The sequence below is a fragment of the Cupressus sempervirens genome, chromosome 8, assembly GCF_028749045.1.
Source record: "Cupressus sempervirens isolate cs-2001-9-10 chromosome 8, ASM2874904v1, whole genome shotgun sequence".
In the NCBI taxonomy this organism is placed as follows: Eukaryota; Viridiplantae; Streptophyta; class Pinopsida; order Cupressales; family Cupressaceae; genus Cupressus; species Cupressus sempervirens.
Genome location: NC_143125.1, coordinates 641,657,443 through 641,669,430, shown reverse-complemented (window position 1 = coordinate 641,669,430; position 11,988 = coordinate 641,657,443).

The following is an 11,988-nucleotide window of genomic DNA, read 5'->3' as shown; positions in this document are numbered from 1 at the left end:
GAGCTACTAACCCTTTACCTAGAATGGTGGTTGTATCATGTGATGGTTGTGGCAGAATTCCTAGAGGTCCTTGAGGTAGAGGAGGAAATTGATTCCAATCCTCTCCTAAAGGTTTACTCATGGGAGTATCTCTAATATTTTCTCCCACCATCTCAATGCCTATTAGCATAAAATTAAATTTTGAGAGGTTAAAGATATCAATTCCTTCACTCTCCATCTCTGTTATCCACATTTTTTGTTTACCTTTTTATGTTGATACCTAGATAATCTCTCTTGGATAAGATGGAGGTATCTATGTAGAACTAATTCTTCTCTTTTCCTCTATAGAATTTTTTGAACAATTTATCTATCTCAAGGGGAAAAACTCTACTTGTTCCCCTTCTTTCTCATTCTCATCTTTTGGGATGGTTTCTAGAACTTGCATGGATGGAGTCTTCTTTTTCTTCAATCTCCTCCTCCATTTACCCAACATAGTTGTTTTGGTCATCACTTTTTTTTGATATTAGGGGGAGAATTCTTCCTCTATAGTTGTTAGTGGTGGGACCCTCTATTCCTCTATTTGTTCCTCCTCTTTCTATTCTAATTATGCATGTTTTGTTGGCTCCTCTTTTGGCTCTTCTATTAGAAATAATGGTCCATCGAGATAATTGAGAGGGGTAGTGAATTAGTTATCCAATTAAAATATTTATCAACCTTAACTAAATTAACCATTCAACTAGAGTAAACAATAGTCATAACAAGATGTGCATACACAATAACACCAAATTTGTTAACTAGGGAAACCCTTGATCAGAGGGAAAAGCCTAGTGGGAATGATGCCCATACATACATACATACATACATACATATTCCTTGTTAGAGAATGAACCCTATTAGGAGTCTATAAACACATTTAGTACATAAGAGTCCCTATTAGGAGACTTTGAATCCCTATTAGTAGATTCCAACCTAGTTTAGAGTTGTAGAAGATAGAAGGACCCCTTGTCCAAACAACTTCTAGGGCAAGACCACTGAACTCACTGTCCAACTAATCTCTCAACTATTTCTTGGAGAATAATTGTTTGTATTGTGCTTTATCTTCTTTTCTTTATCTTTTAAACTAGACCAATAACTATTAGACCTTGTAGAGTAAGCAATGAACTTTATGTCCAAATATAAAACCTTGAATCACTAAACAAAAGCTTGGCAATGAAGTTCTCTCCAACTTTTCTCTGCTCTAATTATCTTTGCATTCCACTCTTTATGCTTCTTGCAATCATAAATACAATCATATTATCAAAGGAAAAAGTCCTGATGACATCATCATTTATTAATTAATTAATTAATTTTTATGCCATTAAATCCCTTTATCTTAATTAAAAATATTTAATTAAGGAATCCCTCCCAAAAATGTTTAAATCTTATTTAAACATTATTTCCTTATTTATTAATTATTTAATTAATAAATTGACCAAAAATCCTAAAATAAATAAAAAATTTATTTTTTGCCCAAAACTTGGCCAATTTCCTTATGACCAATAACCTCTTCCAAAATCTTCTAATCCTTCTTTAATTTTGATTAAAGGCTAATCCCATCATTTCCTACCCCTAATCCCAACTCAAAATATTTAATTAAGATTAAATATTAATCCTCATGTTTATTAAAAAAGTTTTAATAAATATCTCCTCAACCCAAACCCTTGAAATAAATAAAACTTTATTTATTTTCTAAAAATCTAATTTATCCTCATCCTAAGAAGTTCTAGACTCTTCTAGAAAGTCTTCATCCTCATCCTAGGATATTCTAGACTATTCTAGAAAGTCTTTATCCTCATCCAAAGTCTAGACTCTTCTAGAAGATGTCTTTAAACCTAATCCTAATCCCCTCCTAACCTTGTCACATTCCCTAAACATAGGTTAAAACTTACTAACCCAAGCCAAAGTTAACAAATATCTCCTCCTTCACCCACCCTCATTGAATGCCATCCACTTGCCTATCCCTAAGCTAATCCTAAACCATCCTAATCCATCCTCTAATCATTTGCACAATCCTAATCAAGCTTAAAACCTTCCTCATCAAGCCCAAGTCAAAATTGCTCTCATCTCCCTCAAAATATCTCAACCATAAAACTTTATGAAGTCCACTAGGTCATAAATGACTCTTACAAGCCCTTTTATTGCTCTTACAAGTCATTATGAGGGTCTTTATGAAGATTTTATCCCTTGAGCCTCCTTTGTTGACTCATCCTTCCCCTTTCCTCCATCCTCTCACCATATGACATGTGTCACTCCTTGATTGGCTATAAGGAAGCACAATCCATGTGCTCTCTTCTCATGCAATCTGAGCCCTCCATGAGCTTTTTCCCATCCTTGCATCTTAGCCCTCAATCCCTCAAGCCTCTTGCCTATAAATTGGATCCTTCCCCTTTGCAAAATAACACAATCCATGAAGTAAAGTTATAATGCTATTTTGAGAGCCAAATCCATACTAAAGCCATCTATCCACACCAAAAATCCACAATCATCCATTGAAGCCTTTGGAAGCATATTGAGCATACATCCTATCTATTTAGACAAAGCCACTCAACAAGAGAGCTTCTCATTGAGAGAGTCCATTAATGGCTCATATTCTCATTTGAGAGTTCATCTTAGTCTATCTTGAAGTTTATGAATTTTGTTTAGTTTGTAGAAGCTTTATTTAAATTTAGTTTCTATTAGCATACTAACATTGCTCATATACACCATCATTTTCTTTCCCATCTTGAGCTAGAGTTGTTTTGGCCTCAATCGCTTGTGTCTTTTCCTAAGGGGGTTCCCTCTTACTCTTATTTCCCTTATTATCCTTGAAGTACTCAATCTACCACTCATGTTGAGGTACCATTTCTATCCTTACTAGTGATTGAGATGGGTAGGTTGGTATAGTGATCTTTGCATCTTTAATTTGATAGGCCCTATTTTTGGTTGGCGAGCTATGACCTAAGGAACTAGAGCCATGTGAAATGGATTCTGAAAACATTTCCTTGTCCATTCAATTATATTTATAGCCTAATGATCTATATCATTGTTTTCCTCTCACCCTATCTCTATATTCATGATAGGCATATCGTAGATTTTTCCTCTATTGTATAAAGGATCCATAGCTTTTAGTATATCATTTTATAAGGCCTTGAGTGGAATTTTCATCTTTATCACATTAAATACTAGGTATAGACTCAACGATTTGTCCATACCAACTTGATCTTTCCACTATTCTTCTATTAGATACCACACAAAACTACTACATTGAAATCAATGATAAACACAATCATGAATGCAACATATCATCACGATAATAATCTAATCATGTTTCTATAATACTCCCTCATAGAAGTATCATCAGCATTCATGCTTCCAACAATATCCCCCTTTGGCATTGATGACAACATAGATGAAAAACATCTAGTAATAAAAATACCAATTGTAAAATATTGTTAAGCTTTCTTTTCAAATTCTTTCAATCAATCATTCCAACTATAAAAGATTGTTAACCTTTCTTTTCAAATCCTCTTCATCAATAATCACCCCCATTGATCTACCTCAATTTACTATATATCAAATTATTCTTCATGTTGTAACCTCTCCCTTTAATGTAATCAAACTATTTTTGATGTTGTAATCTCTTCCCCATTGACATCAATGGCAAATTTTTCTACAACCATCACTCTACAAAAACCATCTCTGATTTTCTCAAGTGTCCATAGGCATTGTTCAAAATAACATACATCAAGAGCCTTAGATGACTCTCTCCATCATAGATACTCTCCCATATAAGAAACATCAAAATTCGGTCCAAACAAATAATAATGCTTTATAACACTAGACTAATGCACTCTTACATCATCTACTCAGATGTAGGTAGGGGCATGACCCTTGCTATACCTTGCAAATACTCAAAAGTCACTTTGGGAAGAGGTTTTCTGAAAATATTTACAATCTTCTTTTTGGTGCTTACATACTCCAATCTGATTTCCTTTTCTACAACATTCTTTCTCAACATGTGATATTTGATAGAAATGTGCTTAGTCTTAGAATGTAATATTATATTCTTTAACATATTCATTGTACTTGTGTTATCACAATTTATGAGAATAGGATCACTAAATTCTATCCTTATTTCCTTATGCATTTTCTTCATCCAAACAACTTGATTACAATTTTTTGCTACTTCAACATATTCTACCTCTATTATATTTTTTGAGATACAATCCTACTTCTAGCTTAACCAAGAAACCAATCTCCCTCCAAGAAAAAATGCTCCACCACTGGTGTGCTTTCTATCATCCATACTGACTACCTAATCAGCATCAATATAGGCATATAAAGTGAAATCATTAGATCTATCATACCACAATCCAAACTCTAGAGTTCCCTTCTTATATCTAAATATCCTTTTAACTTCTATGTAACATACTTCTCTAGGATCAACTTAAAATCTAGCAACAATTCTAACAAAATTTTCTATAACTAGCCTCGTGTCAGTCAGATATTGTAATCCTCCAATAATAGATCTATACTTCTTCTACTAACGAATAGGTGTCTCATCCTTTGTAGGTAAATTGTGTCTAGTTACCATAAGTATTCTAACTAGTTTACATGTTTCCAGACCATACCTTTTATATAAAACTTTCAAATACTTAGTCTAAGAAATAAATATTCCTTCTTTATCCTACACAATCTACCTAGGAAGTATTTCACCTCTCCTATCATACTCATTTTAAATTCCTTCTTCATTTCTTCTACAAACTTGTCACTTTCATCATCATCTCCTCCAAATATGATATCATCAACAAATATTACCAAAATTATCAATCCATCATCTATTTCTTTCCAATATAGATTACTATCTAATGTACCTTTTCTATATCCAAGTTTTGTCAAGTTCTTGTCCAACCTTACATACTAGGTTCTGGATGCTTTTTTTAAGCCATAAAATGCTTTCTTCAATCTACATACCATTTCCTTGTCATCTATTAAAGGAAAACCTTGACATTGTTCTATGTATACCTCTTCTACAAGTTCTCCATTTAGAAATGTTGACTTGACATCAATCTGATATACCTTAAATTTCTTATGTGTTGCATAGGCTAAGAATAACATTTTTGCTTCAATTCTTTCCATAGGAGCATATGTTTTGTCATAATCTATTTCTTCTTGCTGTGAGTAACCTTTACATACCAATATATTTTTTTCCCTTACAACTTCATGTTGTTCACTAGTATTTTTCCTAAATACCCATTATGTTCCTATCACATTCATGTCTGCTAGTTTAGGGACCAATTCCCACGTTTGATTCTTCATTAAATGATCTAATTCTTGTTTCATAGCTTGCTTCTCATAGTCATCTTTGCATGCCTCAACTATATTCTTTAGTTCTATTTGAGATATCAAACATATTTCTTCATCGATTCTACTTCTTATTACCACACCTTTATCTCTTTTACCAATTATTTTCTCTGGTGGATGATTCTTTGCAATATTGTCACTAGAAGTAGGAGTTGTTATCTCAAATTTTTTTTTTTCTAGGTTCCAAATATTGTTCTTTCCTTAATTTTCCTTCATTTTGAAAATCATTTTTACTATAAAATAATACTTCATCATTCCTTAGTGTAGTAACAACATTCTCATTATTAGAATTGTAGTCAACTAATTTTTATATATCCTGAATTTCTCATCAATTCTTACATTTGCACTCTTAACAATAGTCTATGTTCTTAGATTAAAACATTTATAAGCTATTATTTTAAATGAATAACCAAGAAATATACCTTCACCACTTCTACCATAAAATTTACCAACATCATCATCTATTTTGATGTAATATTTACTACCAAAAATTTGGAAATACTTAACTATAGGTGAGTGACCAAACCATAGTTCATAAGGGGTCTTGTTTGTGTCTTTCCTGACCTACACTCTATTCATAGTAAAAGATATTTTAATCACAAATTCTCTCAAAAATATCTTGGATATATCATTCTCATCTAATATAGCTCTTGCTAGTTCTATTACTAACTTGTTCCTTCTTTCAGCAATCCTATTTTGTTTAGGAGTCTTTAGCTCTAGGATTGAATATTTTCTCTTCAATCTAATTCCTAGTCTACAAATCATTTCTAATGATAAATTCCACATTTTCATGGTTAGCATTTAGATCAAAAATAGTTAACAAAGCTATCTCTTCTAATACTTCCTCTTTCTTAATTAATTAGGTTCATTATCTTTATCATCACATTCATTCAAGAATCTTTTCATACTTGCTTTAAATTCTTCCACTTCATCTAAAAATAAACTCTTTCTAGTTTTCCTTACTCTCTTGGGGCATGTAAATGAAAAATGACCAAAAATAATTACATGCTAAAAAAAAAAAAATTCCATACCTTCCTTGATCTTCATGTCTTCTTTAGATCTCAATCTATCTTTAATTGTGCCTCTATCCATAAAATCAATGCTCAATTCAGTATACAATTTTGATCTCTTCCCAACAAGCTTGATCTTTTATGTGTTGAAATTTCCTCCATTATACTAAGGACTATCATTTCTAAAATAGCTCACCACATATCTCCCAAAGCTATTAAGCCTTATATTCAAGAACCTAAGGCTCTATTAGCAATTGTTAGAAATAATAGTCCACCAAGATAAATGAGAGTGGGGGTGAATTATTTATCCAATTACAAAATTTATTAACCATAATTAATCTTAACCTTTCAACCAAAGTAAAAGACAACCATAACAAGATGCACATACATAATTACACCAGATTTGTTAGCTAGGGAAACCCTTGACCAAAGGGAAAACCCTAGTGGGAATGATTCCCACAAAGATATATAGATATATGTATTCCTTGTTAATGGACCCTATTAGGAGTCTATAAACACATTTAACACGTAAGAGTCCCTATTAGGATATTCCAACCCTATTAGGAGTTATAGAAGATAGAAGGACCCATTGTTCAAATAGCTTTACTGGCAAGAACACTAAATTCACTATCCAATGGATCTCTCAATTCTTTGTAGAATAATTAATTGTATTGTGATTTATCTTCTTTCCTCTATCCTATCAACCATACCAATCACCATGATAACTTGTAGACTAGGACACGAACCTTGGAAACAAACGTCAAACCTCAAATCACTAAATAAATCCTTGGCAATAAAGTTCTCTCCAAATTTTCTCTACTATGCTTATCTTCACATTCCACTATTTTTGCTTCTTAAAATCATAAATATAATCATATAATCAAAGGAAAAATTCCTTCCTTTATACTGAATCCATAAAACAATTCCCTAAGTTAGCTATTACACCTTATCAATTAATTACTATTTGACCTAATTAAGAACTTGTTAAACTTAGTGATATCAATAAGAAGCCACCTTGTAACTTGAACAACTTTCCTTACATGTAATATTATGATGAGCAAGGTTAGCCATATCTTCTATATGATTTTAACCTTGCTTCTCAGAATAAAAATTGTGCTAAGACATATAACAAGTTTACCACAACATGCTTCTATAAACTCTATCTCAGAATAGTCTTCACCAAAACTTGCATAACTTCTTCTAGACTTAATATCTTCTTTCAAGGTTAGCTACATATACTAGACACAAGGTACTATCTCCCATTAACCTTGCTATTGAAAGTGCTCAATGATCTGTCCTTACCAACTTGATCTTTCTACTATTATTCTATTAGATACCACATAAAACTACTATGTTAACATCAATAATAACCATAATCATGAATGTAACATATCATCATGTTAATTTTCTAATCATGTTTCTACAATACTCCCTCATAGAAGTATCATTAGCATTCATGTTTCCAACATTTTCTTGCTTAGCTTGAGCTAGTGTTGTTTCAGCCTTAGTCGCTTGTCTCTTTCTCTGAGGGGGTTCCCTCTTACTCTTCTTTCTATTATTAGACTCAAAGTACTCAATCTATCACTCATGTTAAGGTACCATTTCCAACCTTACTAGTGGTTGAGCTAGGTAAGTTGGCATAGTTCTCATTGGACCTTTACATTTGATAGGCCTTGTTGTGGTATGTAGATGTATGGCCTAAGGAATTGGATCCATCTAAAATGGCTTCCAAAACCATTCCCTCATTCGTTCATTTATATTCATGGTCCAATGATCTCTCTCATTTTTTTCCTCTTGTCCTATACCTACATTCATGATAGGTACATCATAGATTTTCTCTATGTTGTATAAAGGATCCATAACTTATAGTACATCCTTTTCTATAGTCTTTAGAGCAATCTTCATCTTTATCACATTTTCTACTAGGTGTAGACTCATTCTACAATAATACCTTATATGGATATCATAATCATCTATTTCATTCATCCAACGATATTCTAAGGCATCAACATGTAGAAACTATTTTCCTACTATATGTTGGACCATCGCAATGATGTCAAAGAATGAGTGAGGGGAGTTGTATTCTGTTAGATAGAGGGATTACTAAGAGGGGGGGCTGAATCAATAATGTACAAACTTTAGTCACCAATTGGATATTATTTTTTACTTTAAGCCATACATAAAAAAGTAATAAAGTAATTTTGAATAGAAACAATGACCATGCTCAAAGATAACTCATAAAACCATATTTTGTTAACCAGGGAAACCCTGGCCAAGAGAAAACCTTGGTGGGGATGAAACCCACTAGATAGTATATTGATATATAAGTTTCTTATTAGAGGATGGACCTTGTTAGGAGTAAATGAGAAAATTCAGTATAGAGATTCCCTATTACAAGACTTTGAATCCCTATCAGGAGATTCCAACCCTATTAAGAGTTGTGCCAACCCTGTTAGGAATTGTTGTACAATAGATGCAAGATGAGACCACTGCCCAAACATGCACTTCCAATTACAAGAATAGTTCACTTCCCAAACAAGAAAACAAACTTCTAGAATAGATATTCTTTCTTATCTTGATCTAAAATCACAAAATAGCTTCACAAAATTCACATATATCACTTTCACAAAAGTTTGCATATAATTTCTCAACACAATTTCTCCAAGATAGTACACACATCTTATCACAAGATGTCCTTTGGATATATACTGTTGGTTTGATTTTTTACATTGAAAAAATTATGGAAAAATTTAGTGAAAAATCATTTGATTTTTTAAATCTTGCAAATTAGGGTTTTGTTCCTTGTATTTTTCAAATCCTTAGATTGCCCTCATTTAAAAAACCCTCAAAATATTTTCAGAAAAATGTTTTTAATGGTATATCTTTTCACCTAAGGAAGGGTTTACGCAAGCATGAATTCATTATAATTTTGTTTAAACCTTACGTGGTTGTGCTTGACTTGCAAATTTGTTAATCATTCTATTAGGAAATACCTCTGATGAAACAAAGTTTTTATAATCGTTGATCTTGTTCAGATCAATGGGTATCGCATGCCTGCAATTTTGAGATGCAAGGTTTTTAAATAATGTGGGCATGCAACTTGGTGACACATAGCCCTTGCCTTTCTAAAATTCTAGTGAACCGTAAAAGGAGTCATAAGTTCTCAAAAAACTTTTGTAGGTTTGTCAGTACTTTTTGTGCACATTCTAGATTTCCTACAATATCATTGGTTGAGTTACCAACAGAGCTATGCCTTCATCACCAAGAAGTATCAACCATTGATTTCATTTGAATCAAGGGCTAGCACTTTCCCATAAGAAAGAGATGATCATCAAATAAATAATGTGGGGAAGCAAAAATCAGACAAGTGGCATAGTCTGAGAAGATGGGCCTATCGTTCTCAAGGATGATGTTGAGATGTCTTCCATGGCAAGTGTTAGATGAGTTGGAATAAATGAAGATATTTTATTCTTCACTTTAGTCAGCATGGTATTTTAAACACATGATTTTATAACCATTGATCTGTCAAGGATCAAAGGCCAATGCATGCGTGCAATTTGAAGCTACATGAGAGATAACTAATGCAAGCAAGTGGTTTTTGGAGATGTGGCAAGGTGGGTTGAAGAAATTTTAACTTTATGTTGTGGTGTGCCACAATGTAAGTTGATCACTGACGTGTACTACCAGATGTGCCACTAAAGAAGTTTGTCTGCCAAATGGAAGTGAAGCCTCATTAGCCATAGATCTTTCAAAGATTGACAGATAGTGCAATCCCACATTATGAAGATGCTAGAGATTTACGGAATGCAGGTATGGACCTTTGTGATGTGTGTCATAGTGGGGCCAAGCTATAAAAGGATGTTGGGCCATGCCATGTGGTCTACCACTCGTGCTTAGCTAGAAACACTTATGATGTGGGAATAGAAATTTTTAGAAATTGATGCAATAGTCAGGTGAATCAGAGCACATGGATTGAAAGTAGTCATTTTATTGGCCCAAGTGGATGGTGTGAGCATAAAATGCAAGATTTTTTTCACACCATTGATCCTATCTTGATCAATGAAGGGTACTTTCCCACATAAAGAACTTGAGTGAAGTTTAAGCAAAGTAGGAATGTGTAATGCCAACACGTGTCCATGGTAATGTCACTTTTCCCATCTTGTAAGGATTTTAGATTCCTAGTATTACCACCGTTGATCTTTTGAAGATTGAGGACTAGCAAAAGCTTGCAATTTGAAGATGTTTGTCAAATAAGAAAAGCGAGAATGTGCAAGCTTGACATGTGGAAACGATGATGTCAAGCACCTGCTTGCTCAGAAAAAGATATGGGACCCACTGGCATGGAAGTTGTTAGAAGCCTAGCTCTCCAAAAGGGTTTCCTATTGGTTAGTATAGCTGATTGGACTTTCTTCAAATATGAATTGATCTGGTCATTGATCTTGTCTTGATCAACGAGTGGTGCTTTCCCACAATTCTAAGGTGCAAGAAATTTAAGAAATGTAGGAAAGTGCTATTGTGACATGTAGTCTTGTTTTTTAAAGTCGTAAAGCTTGTTGCTATTTAAATCGGAGCCATCCGATCTAGTGAAAATCTATGGATAGGATTCAAACTTGGTTGCAATTTGGAGGTAACGGTTACTAAGAGTAAATATTATTCATATTTCATGCATGCAATTTCAATGTATGAAAAGAACCCATGATCTCACCATTAATGAATCACCAAAGTGTAGAAAGAACATCACGACATACAAAATTTTCAGAGCTAGGGCACAAAATTTTTAGCTAAGCAATCCGGTAAAATTGCAAAAGAAATCACACAGTGTAGAAGTGCAAATTCTAGTGGGTAAGTACTCTGTGACCTTTTAAAAAATTTGAGTATTTGCTATTATAAAATTTCTAGGGTTTTATTCAAAATGGCTCCTTGAAAAGAATTCATTGGGCAAATGGATTATTTGAAACATTCTGTGCACAATGATTTTCTTGAACAATTCCCCCTATCAGTACATGAAATAACTAAGGGGAGGGAAATCATTCCAAAACATTCGAGAGTAGCTGTAGTAGAAGGTTTTTACAATAGAGCTAATTGGGTAAGAGATGCTCAAGTTTCCATGGGGGGTCTAGAGTTGTTTAAGAAATGTTTTTCAGAGTGAAAGCTGGACACTCCTATGAGCAATGTATGGGAGTTCAATATTGGTACATTAACAGTCCCCATAGTCTTCTTTGATAGTGATTTATTGATGGATCTAGAAAAGAAATATGATCCAATTACAAGGTGGGTAAAAAACCATGTTGGAGAGAATGTTTTTAGGGTTTTCCCTAAATTAATTAGTGAAGTTTTCAACCTCAATCCTAGCCATGTTATACATGAAACTATTGACATAGATGACCTTCAAGCAAGGTATGATGCACAAAGAATTTACCTAAGAACAGGGCCATTGCAGGAGCATGCTGTTAAAATTGGCACCTTGCCTGTGATTACAACTAGTAACCCAAAGCCATTGCTAAGAAGGCATTTCAACCTTAGAGCTCAAGCATGTCTACCATTCTATTGGTATTCATTACTAATGCATGTATGCTTGTACAAGAGACTTACCTTTTTTTCCAAGGGTATGGAGCTA